The sequence below is a fragment of the Myotis davidii genome, unplaced genomic scaffold (genome assembly GCF_000327345.1).
Source record: "Myotis davidii unplaced genomic scaffold, ASM32734v1 scaffold405, whole genome shotgun sequence".
In the NCBI taxonomy this organism is placed as follows: domain Eukaryota; kingdom Metazoa; phylum Chordata; class Mammalia; order Chiroptera; family Vespertilionidae; genus Myotis; species Myotis davidii.
Genome location: NW_006296048.1, coordinates 680,482 through 691,237, shown reverse-complemented (window position 1 = coordinate 691,237; position 10,756 = coordinate 680,482). Strand labels below are relative to the sequence as shown.

General features: G+C 43.2%; 1 long non-coding RNA gene across 1 annotated transcript in view; it reads right to left on the bottom strand.

Annotated features, from left to right (window-relative positions):
- Positions 1-10,607: 10,607 nt before the first annotated feature.
- Positions 10,608-10,756, bottom strand: part of LOC107184262 — a 23,593-nt gene continuing 23,444 nt past the window's right edge. The window contains exon 3 of the long non-coding RNA XR_001515088.1: positions 10,608-10,754. This is a non-coding gene — a long non-coding RNA (uncharacterized LOC107184262). The remainder of the gene's footprint in view (positions 10,755-10,756) is intronic.

Sequence of the window (10,756 nt, the reverse complement as noted above, 5' to 3'; positions counted from 1 at the left end):
CTATTTTAACATAGTCTTTTAGCAGAATAAAGATACATTTTTATTATTCCACTTTATCCCATTACATTTCCTTTAGTAAATATTATTTCCTTTTTAAAATGCTGTTTTTAATAATGTAAACACTATCCTCATCTGTTGATGCAATCTAATCTTGTCTCATTTTTACTCCTATAATCCTCATCCTATTCTAATCTCCACAGCACAATCATGATATGTGTTGGGAGTATTTTTTCTTTACTTGTCATTACTCATGTATTCATTCAATCATTTATTTATTCAACAAATATTTATGGAGTTCCCACTATGTGCCAAGCATTACTGCATAGGGGATAATGCAGCAAACCAAACAGAATTAAAAAATAAGAACTATAGAGAAAAACAAAGCAGGGAAAAGGTGTTTTTTTAAAAAATAATAAACATTGTTTTGTCTTTTCACAGGGCTCTTGTAAGCCCTGGGGGGTGGACTACCAGTGTCCCCAACAGAGACAGGGGAGACTCACAACCTGATGCTGGAACCCCTATCCTGAATGCCAGGGTCTTTTCTGACTGCCATGCTTGCACAGTCGCCAATGCCCTATTCATGCTGCAAGAAAGTGTCACTTCCTTGTGAGGACTCTATGCAAACTGCAAAGAGAAATGGTAATATCAGGGATAATTAATACAAAGTTGGGTTTCCTATTCTTTCTTGAATTATATTAATTTTTCATCATTTTCAGTTTTGGTTTTCCAAAGTTTATAAAAATTTTCAGTATTGCTTGGTAAAGAACTACCACTAACTAACTGTGAAAAAAAAATTTCTATCAAATACCAAACTAACATGTCTTTTTGTTACCATGAGTACATTGCAAATCAATTTAACAACCTGCAGAATAACTAAAGGTATAAATAAAATACCTATATATTGTCAAGTGTTTTAGCAAGTTAAAAAAATGGATCAAATCCTATGCGCACGACTAGGCTATCCATTGGTGAAGTATGTTTGGTTTTCATCTGTGGATACAATCATATCTTTTCTCTGATTACAAATTTCCTTAGGGACTCTAAAATTGATTCTGCTATTGTTATTGATTTGTAAAATGAATTTTTCCTTGTTTCTTGTTTAAGGTTCAGGAAATTACTATTATAATAAATGAAATACAGTTCCCCAGGGTCTCTGAGAGCAAATAGAAGCCCATTTAGAATGAAAATATTCCTCTAAGTGGTTGCTGAGGATGACTCAGTCCTACACTTAAAATTAACTTTAGTGAAGGGATTAAGAAGTACAAATTGACAGTTACAAAATAGTCATGAGGATGTAAATAAAGTACATCATAAGAAATATAGTCAATAATATTGTAACAGCTATGTTGTACACCTGAAACTAATAGAATATTGTATGTCAACTGTAATTAAAATATTAAAAATTAAATTAAAAGTCATTTTAGTAGAAATAATTACTTATAACTTGATAACTCTTATAGAACTCTTTGCTAATTAAAATTCCTCATTTTATTACTGAAAGCTGCAGAGGGAAGCATGTCCTACAATTAGAAAGAACAGACTTTTGTTAAGTTGAGGCAGTTTTTTAATTATATTATTTTACTCACTCCTGGTATTTGATAAATGAGATAAAATAAGTCCAAAAATAGTGGGAAAAGAAGAGAGCACAGTGCCAGGCAAGAATTGATTCTCAGCAAATTTTTTTAAATAAATAAATGAAAAGAGAAAAGGAGCCTTGAAATTTTAAAAACAGGGTTATGATGGCCAGGATCTCAGCACTTCTGGGATCAAATTTAATTAAAACATTTTGAGCATGTTTATGATTTTGTCACAGAGAAAATGTGTTTCTTTTTTAAATAAAATTGTGGAGAATGAAAAGGAGGAGAAAAAGATGAATGTTAAGAGAAGATGAAGGCAAAGAGAGGCAAAACAGACTAGAATGTATTCAAAAGAAAGCTGACAGAAATTATATAAATTTGCTCACTTTTCTGATTTCCTTTCTTCTTATTCCCTTTACTTTTTTCTAGTATTTATACTCAGAATACCAAAGGGAGATTTAAGAGCAATCTTTTATTACGGTAGGTAAGACAACACCTGCTGACAAATTGCAATTTAATTCTCTTTGCTAACAGAGCTAAAGACTTAGAATGCTTTTCTTTGGAAGAGCTGGGTGGGAGGAAGACTGGAGGGAGGAAAAGCCATTAAGTGTATTGTGATGCAGGCAATTGATAGGGCTCTTTTTAAAAAATCTTTTAATATGTCCATTAATTCTCCTAATCTCACCACCTGCTAGAAAATTGGTTGTACAGGCATTTAAGATATTTTTTTCTCAGGCAAATATTTACACTGAGATGTGTGTCGATATTGTGTGGCTTTCAGGGAGCAAAATGATGCCTCTTGGGACATGTAAGCACAGAAGTCAGGGCCTGCTACACCCTGCCGGTTTTAGAGGCAGCTTTAAGAGCCATATTTGCCCTCCTAAACAAAGTTAAATGTGGTACTTTTTATTTTGAAAATATGATAAGGGGTCTGCTGCTGAACTCTTCATGCACTTATGTCCTATTTGGTTTTTATCCAATGGGAAAATTGGGTTTTCTGGAGCTCTAACCACATACTGTTGAGATAGTGATAAATATACACCATCCTATATAATAAAGAGGGAATATGCAAATTGACCATCACTCTGCCACAAAGATGGCAGCGCCCACAGCGGAGGCAGGGTTTCTGTAACACAAGATGGCTGCACCCATAGTGGAGGCCAAGTTCCAGTAACGGCCTTAAGGAGCAATCAGCAGGGACCTGAGGCTGCGCTCCTTCCCCAACCCCTCCCCACCCAGTGGGGCTTGATGGGGGAATCTCAGGCCACATCCCCTGCCCGGTGGGGCTTGATGGGGGACCTCAAGGTGTGCCCCCCTCCTGGCAGGGCTTAACAGGAGACTTCAGACTATGCCCCCCCCAACCCGGTGGGGCTTGACAGGAGATCTCAAGGCATGCCCCCTGCCCCAGCCCAAATTGGGAGACCTCAGGCTGCGCCCCCCTACCCTGGCACCAGACCAGGGGACTTGAGGCTGCACCTCCTACCTGGTGGGGCTTGACAAGGGTGGGACTGGCTGGGTCTGGATCTAGCCCAATGAGGGGGGCAGCCGGGTCTGGGTTTCATGCAATTTTGAGGAGCACATGGGTGGGTGGGGACTTGACTCTGGGTCCCATGGTGTGCCCCAGACTCTGACAGGAGGAAGATTTTCATATACATTTTACTAATTTTCTTTCATCTATGACACTTCTATTATAGAGAAAGGGCAAATAGCAATATTAAATATTTCCTCTAATTAATCCCCCTTTAATGTGCATGAATTTTGTGCACTGGGCCACTAGTTTAAGATAAATCCAGCTGTTGATAGTGCTATTATTTCAGCTCCTCTACCCATTAGCGTCTTCAGTCTTATTGCACTACAGAGGCCACTGAAGTTTTATGTCTTCATTCTCACCCATGAGACTCCGGAGCAAAATTCCCATCCTTCAGGAGACCTCATGCAACAGACAGTAGGATGACTTGGAAAGCTCAAATCTGCGTCAACTGAACTGAATCACAAGGAATGTTTCCTGCTTTTTTGCTAAGATCAGTAAGTATGAATTGAAGAAGTGATACCATTGTAATGAACCCAGTATGAATAACTGGAAAGGAGCAAAGGGAAGGCCAAATAATTTAGGCATGTCATTTGTATAGCTCTGCCAGGAAGCTACATTTTAACACTCTCCAGGAAGCCACCAGTCAGTTCCCTGAAGATCCTGGGGGAAGGGGTTAGAGAGGGAAAGAATAGACATATGTCCAGAAAAGTCTGTCAAGATAGGGAAGGTATTTGCCTGTCAGTCACACCTGGGAACAGGTCATTTTGGCCAGAGTAGGTGTGGCCACTGAAAACTCAGGAAGATCTCAGATATTTAATATCCTAAACAAAGGAGTTCTCTCTCTTGGTTTGAACTCTTGCTTTTGGGACTCTCACGCTCCTGCTCTCCTGCATTCACCCACATGGCACACAGCCATATGGACCCCACACACAATGGACTGACTAATGGACTGCAACTACCCTGATGCTAACCTGGACCCAGCTCCACGATGGAATGGGAACTCTGGACTCTGGCTTTGCTTCTAGCTCTGCTAAATCCCCAACTGCCCATCTTCCAGGACTGGGTTAAGGAAAATGGGACTTTGCAAACCCAGGATATAACGCCCCATGCAAATAAAGCTTTCTATTATATCTCATTCTCCAAAAATGCTTATTCCAGGGGCACCTCAAGAACCCCACTCCCACTAGCCACAGAGAAAAACCATCCACACACTTCTCTGATAATAGAAGCAGGTAGAGAGTCTCGCCCACAAAGGAATTGAATATAAAGAAAGAAACATGCATATTCAATTAAATGAATTCCATAGGATTTGGACAGTGGGCACTTGGGTGTCTCACCAGATCCTCTGTCATGAAAGAGTGGTCCTCAGAGCACCCAGAAATGCTGGCTGTGCTTTCCTTACACAGTCTGCACATAGACACTGAGTTGTATTGTTTTGGTCATAGGAGGACACCCATCAGGTTATAGGACAACTTGCGCCTGCACTCACTCCACCTTTGCATTTGTGCGGAGTCAGCCTTGTCAAATTTTAGATTTCTCAACTCTAGGACAGAAACTCTACCACTATTTGGAATTCCCCCTTTTAAAAAAAGACTGATTTTAAATGTAGTTTTTTAAAAGGCTTCCTCCTCCACCCCCACATTTTTTTTTTTTTTATAAGCCAAGGCACTAGAGATTTGACTGGGATCAAATCCTGTGCTCAGTTTGCTCAACTGTAAGTGGAATTAATAACAGAACTTTCATCACATGTCATGATTGCTGTGAGGGCAAATGAGTTAATGAATATAAAGCACTCACAGAGTTGTCTCCAAGCAAGCATCAACTGCATGTAACATTAATTTATTACTATTAATATCATTCATTTGCCATGAGGTTTAAAACCTTTTGCTCTGCACTGTCTTACTATGCTGTGACCTGCATGGTGGGATTCAGGATCTGAAGGAGGGGCCGATGCACAAATGCAAATGCTATATAAGAAATATGAATTTAGAAGGTATTGGGGGCCAGGGGATGCCTCTTTAGCTAAGAGCACACTGACCTCTGGCCGGTCCATTTTTTATTTACTTGAATACACATTTGCCCTTTAGCAATGCATACAGGCATATCAAAGGTAAAGTTTGGTAAACAGTAAAAGGATTATCAGGTCAGGGAATTGTCTTGAGCCACTACTATCTCAACAGCTGAAGTGTTTAGCATCAGCCCTGCTAATGCCGATGGTCCATTGGCCTTCTGCGTTCCTTCGTGCACTCTCATGATAGTATCGGCAGTGGGTGGCTTCCCACATTACTATACTCTGTTGAGAAAGCCACAGCTAGGAATTATTCTACATTTCCCCAAAGATTTGTTTTCAAGGCTTCACTTTATTTCACTAAAGCTCTAAAATATCAGGAAGTTTCGCATTTTATTGAGTCAGTCCAGAGCTCTAAATTCCCATTACACAACAATCCGAGGCTCTGATGCAGCTGGTCCTTCTTGTCAAATGCTCAAAGATTTGGTTCCCACACACAAAGCCAAATAGAGAATTAAGAAAACTTTTATATAGTTTAGGTTTCCAGTGTGAGATTTACCTGGGAAATTGTTTCAAATGCCTGAGAATTTGCCTTTGGAAAAGAACTATTTTCTTCTTACCCAGAATTCTAGGTCTTGAAACTGTGGCTTACCCATAAAGAAAAAAAAAAGAAAAAGATCACTCTAGTTTTCACTCATTTACCCACTTATCAAATATTTACTGAGAACTTACTGTCATTTGCTAGGAGGTGGATGTTAACGATGAATAGACACGTCTTAGCTGGTTTGGTTTGTGGATAGAGCTTCGCCTGCAGACACAAGGGTCCTGAATTCGATTCCAGTCAAGGTCACATGCCCGAGTTGCAGGCTCAATCCCCAGTAGGGGGTGTGCAGGAGGCAGCCAATCAATGATTCTCATCATTAATGTTTCTATCTCTCTATCCCTCTCCCTTCCTCTCTGAAATCAATAAAAATATATTAATTTTTTAAAATATGAAGACATAATCAATTTTGAGGAACTTTAAAGTGAGTTGTGGGAGAAGCTTTGTGAGCATATGGTGATGTGAGCCAGATCTGAGGGTCTGAAAGGTGATATATTTCTTAAAGGATGAATAAGGGTTTGCCAAGATGGTATTGTACATTCCAAAAAGATGGTATAGTATGTGCAAATGGTAAAAAAAGCAAAGACCCTGGATCTATTGAGCAGATGAGTGAGAAGTTGGGGATGACTAGGCATGGTATCCTCTCTCTCTCTATCTCTCTCTCTGCTAGGTAGGTCCAAGCCACACTCCTCAGAAGGCGAGAATAGTGATACCCACAACTCTGATAGTCAGACCTACATAGTAGCCACTAACTCATTTCTAAAGTGGTCACCAGGTGTCAGACACTAGAATTTTGTAAATGACTGGTCTACGTAAGTCAAACATGTCAAACTTGTGGCCTGCAATGAATATTTTTGCAGCCCAGCCAATATAATGGTATGTAAGAAACATTTTAATAAAAATGTTGTAACTTAATTTTTACAACATCCTGTTATATATAATTTTTTTATTGTTTAAAGTATTACATATGTCTCCTTTTTCCCTGATTGACCCCCCCACCACTCCCACCCCCCAGGGCAAGCCCCCACTGCCCCAGTGTCTGTGTCCGTTGGTTATGCTAATATGCATGCACACAAGTCCTTTGGTTGATCTCTAACCCCTTACATAATTATTAATAATGAACTACAGGAGAGAGACAAAATGGCGGCGGTATAGACGGCGTGTCCTGTGCCTTGTCCTGGAGCAGATAGGGTGAGCAGCTGAAACCAGTAATATCCAGCCTGAATTGGCAGAGGAAATTCAGCTGGGAGACAGTTTGCAGCCAGGAAAGGCAGAGGACTCCCAGAGAAAAGTAAAGTCAAGGCTCTGGGAAGGATAATCGACCAGAATTCTGAGCCCTGAGGTTCAGAGGGAACCCACACAGCACCGGCTTGGGCCGCGTCCCTTGGGACGGGTGCAGTGGAAAAAAATGGTACACAGAACTGCTGGTTGGCAGGGGATTCTAGATCTGGGTCCACAGTCAGGAAAGGCTGAAGAGTGCTGGCAGGAGAGCAGTGCGCAGAGGGGCAGCCTCTCTGGTCTCTGAGGCTTGTGCCTTTCTTCATTGAGCCTAGTTCATAGGACCTTTTGGATACAGACACTTACCCATGGCTGGAGCGTGGAAGAAGGTGTGGAATTGTGGAATCTGGGGAGAGAGGGGGGTCCAGGAGTAGTGGCAGCTGAGTCATGCCCAAGCCTGGGTCCCAGGCAGCCATTCTGCCCTAAAGAGATAGGCCCTTCCCCTCCAGTATCCAGGCAACTAGTACAGCCACGCCCAGATTCCACCCTGATTGGTAAAAGGATTAAAAAAACAAAAAACTAAATAGTCCTCGAAAGCACAAATGGGCTGGACTAGAGACTTTCAGTTTCAGCAATCAGATCCTGAGGAACACTACAGTACAGAAGACTGGGATCTTAAGCCAGCCAAAGGAACACTTCACTTTTTCATTTTTATTTTATTCTATTTCTTTTTTTATTACTTTGTTATCTCTTTTTTTCCTTTTTTTCTTTGTTTTCCCGTTTTTGTTTGTTGCTTTATTTTCTATTTTTTTCACATTATTTTTCCATCACTCTATTTTATTTTCTATTTATTTGCTATTTCTTATACCATTTTTGAAATAAAATTTTTTGTAAATTTATTATTATTATTTTTTCTCGTTCTCTTTCCTCTTATCCAGCCATCCCCTTTCTACTTCCTCTTTACTGAACTGAGATCCTCCCCATATTCATCCAACTCTTAACCTTATCTTCTATATATAAGCACAGCATCTACAGTCTCCGCCCCCACCCTCATTGCTGGGGGTTTGATGTTTGTATTTTTTTTTTATTTTTAATTTTTTCTTTAATTTTATTATTATTTTTTTGTTTGTTTTTTTTGTTTGTTTATGTATTGTTTCTGTGGTGTTTTCCCCATATATATAAAATCTCCTTTTCTTCCTTCTTCTTTTTTCTCTTATCTTTTTCACTCTCTTCAATATCATTTATGCTTCTTTTCTCGCCCCTAATTCTCTTTTCTCAGGTGATCACTTATAGTAGGGTTATTGTTGTTGTGAGTACATTCATGCTTTGGTCCCTTTCTGTTGTGTCTTGTCGAGGTGAATTTTATCCTGTCTGGCCAGGTGCTAGAAAGTGAGCCTCATAACCAGTCACCTGGAGAGGAACCTCCATCCACAAACGGGTCAATAACACCCCAGACACAACTACAGAGGCAGGAATAAGGTGGCAGTGAGGGAGAGAGCGTGAGTCAGTGAGGGACCAAAAGAGGAAGTGTGTGGCATGTGGGACATGTGTGTGTGTATGTGAGTGAGGTACAGATAGATCCCGCAGGGCCATCAGGGTCAGGCTAAATGGGCTCGCCTAACTAGGCAGCCTCTGCCACCATGTAAGCAGTTCCAGGAGGCCGACTCATCCCCAGAAGCCTAGCATTTTGTAAGGGGAGGGCTGCTGTAACTGGGAGCCAGGCTTTACCCCCACCCAGGGTGCCCTCAGATAACACCTGGGACTATACAGACACCCCTGCCAGGGACCTGCTACTTCGGCTGTGGTCCCACGGTCAACGAGTCTCCAGCCACCCTGGGCGCAGACTCCTGTGAGTTCTGAAGCATGCTCCCCTCTGACCAGCCCAGCGCCTTAGCCCAGGGCACTGAAACCACGCAAGCAGCAGACACGTGAGCAGCCCAATCCTGTCCAAGGAGCAGCAGCCCCACGAACAGCCTGCCCCAGGCCTAACAGCAAAAACCTCACGTGGCCCACCTCTCTCCAAGGAGCAGCAGTTGTCAGCTGTGTGTGCAGTCCACTCCCTCGTCCAAGGAGCAGCAACCATGTGAGCAACCTGCCCCATTTGAGGAGCAGCAGCCCCACGCATCCTGCCCCCATCCGAGGAGCAGCAGCTGCGCAGCCCACACACTCCTCCTGTCTGAGGAGCAGTAGGTGTGTGAGAAACCTGCCCCCATCCAAGGAGCAGCAGCTGCACATGCAGCCTGCCCACATATGAGGAGCAGTAGCAGTGTGAGCATCCCATACCCATATGGGGAACAGCATCACCACAAGCAGCCCACTCCCATTCAAGGGGCAGTAGCCACCCAAGCAGCCTCCCCCAGTCCAAAGAGCAGCAGCCACACAACCAGACCACCCACATCTGAGGAGCAGCAGCCCTGTGCAGTCCACACTGGTCCAAGGAGCAGCAGACACATGCATCCTGCATCTGTCTGATGAGCAGCAGCTAGGTGAGCGGCCTGTCCCCATCCGAGGAGCAGCAGACACACATGCCGCTTGCTCCCACCTGAAGAGAAGCAGCCATGCAAGCAGCTCATCCCCCGTCTGAGGAGCAGCAGCCACACGAGCAGACAGCCCCTGTACGAGGAGCAACAGCCACATGTGAAGCTCACCCCTGTACAAAGAGTACCAGCCACATGGACAGATAGACCGACCACATCTGAGGAGCAGCAGCCCTGCGCATCCCACACTGGTCCAAGCAGCAGCAGCCTCATGCAGCCTGCACCTGTCCGATGAGCAACAGCTGGGTGAACATCCCACCCCCATCTGAGGAGCAGCAGCTGTTCAAGCATCCTGCACCCGTACAATGAGCAGTGGCCCTGTAAGCAACCTGCCCTTGTCCAAAAAGCGGCAGCCTCATGAGCAGCCCACCCCATCTGAGGAACAGCAGCAGCATGCATTCAGCCCGATCCAAGGAGCAGCAGCCATATGAGCAGTCCATGCCCATTCGAGGAGCAGAAGCCACGTGAACAGCCCACTCCTGTCCAAGGAGCAGCAGCCGCGCACAGCCCGCCCCCACCTGAAGAGCAGCAGCCTCATGATCAGCCCACCCCTGTCCAAGGAACACCAGTGGGGTGAGTAGCCTCACCTACCAGCCAGAGGAGACAACACTGCTGCGAAGAGCACCCACCAGAGGAGCCGCTGCTGACAGAGGAGCAGCCACTACTGCGACCACTTGAGGGGAAACTGCAGCCCGAGGAACCACTACCACCCAAGGAGCATCCCCTGCTCGACTCGACATCTAGACCAGTGGGTGAGACCAAAATGGGTAGACAAAAAAAAAAACCTAAAGGAAAGGATGAATCGCAAAAAAAGCTGATAAGTGAAACAGAGGCATGTAATATGTCAGAAAAAGAATTCAGAATAAGAGTCCTAGAGGGCATAAACTGGATGGAGGAAAAAATCAACAACTTCTGCAAGAATCAAGAAGAAATGGATGAAAAAATCAAAAACTTATGTAAGAATCAAGAAGAAATGAAGAGTTATATAGCTGCAATAAAAAACACTATGGAAAGCATCAACAGTTGTCTAGGAGAAGCAGAGGACTGAATTAGTGAATTAGAAGACAGGAAGCAAAACACACCCAAACTGAACTGCAATTGGAGAAAAAAATTAAAAGACAGGAGGAGAGCCTAAGGGAGCTATGGGACAACATAAAATGAAGCAACATACGAATAATAGGGGTGCCAGAACAACAGCAAGAGGAACAAGGCTTAGAAAACCTATTCAAAGAAATATTGTCAGAAAACTTCCCTGATGTGGGGAAGAAAAAAGTCACACAAGCT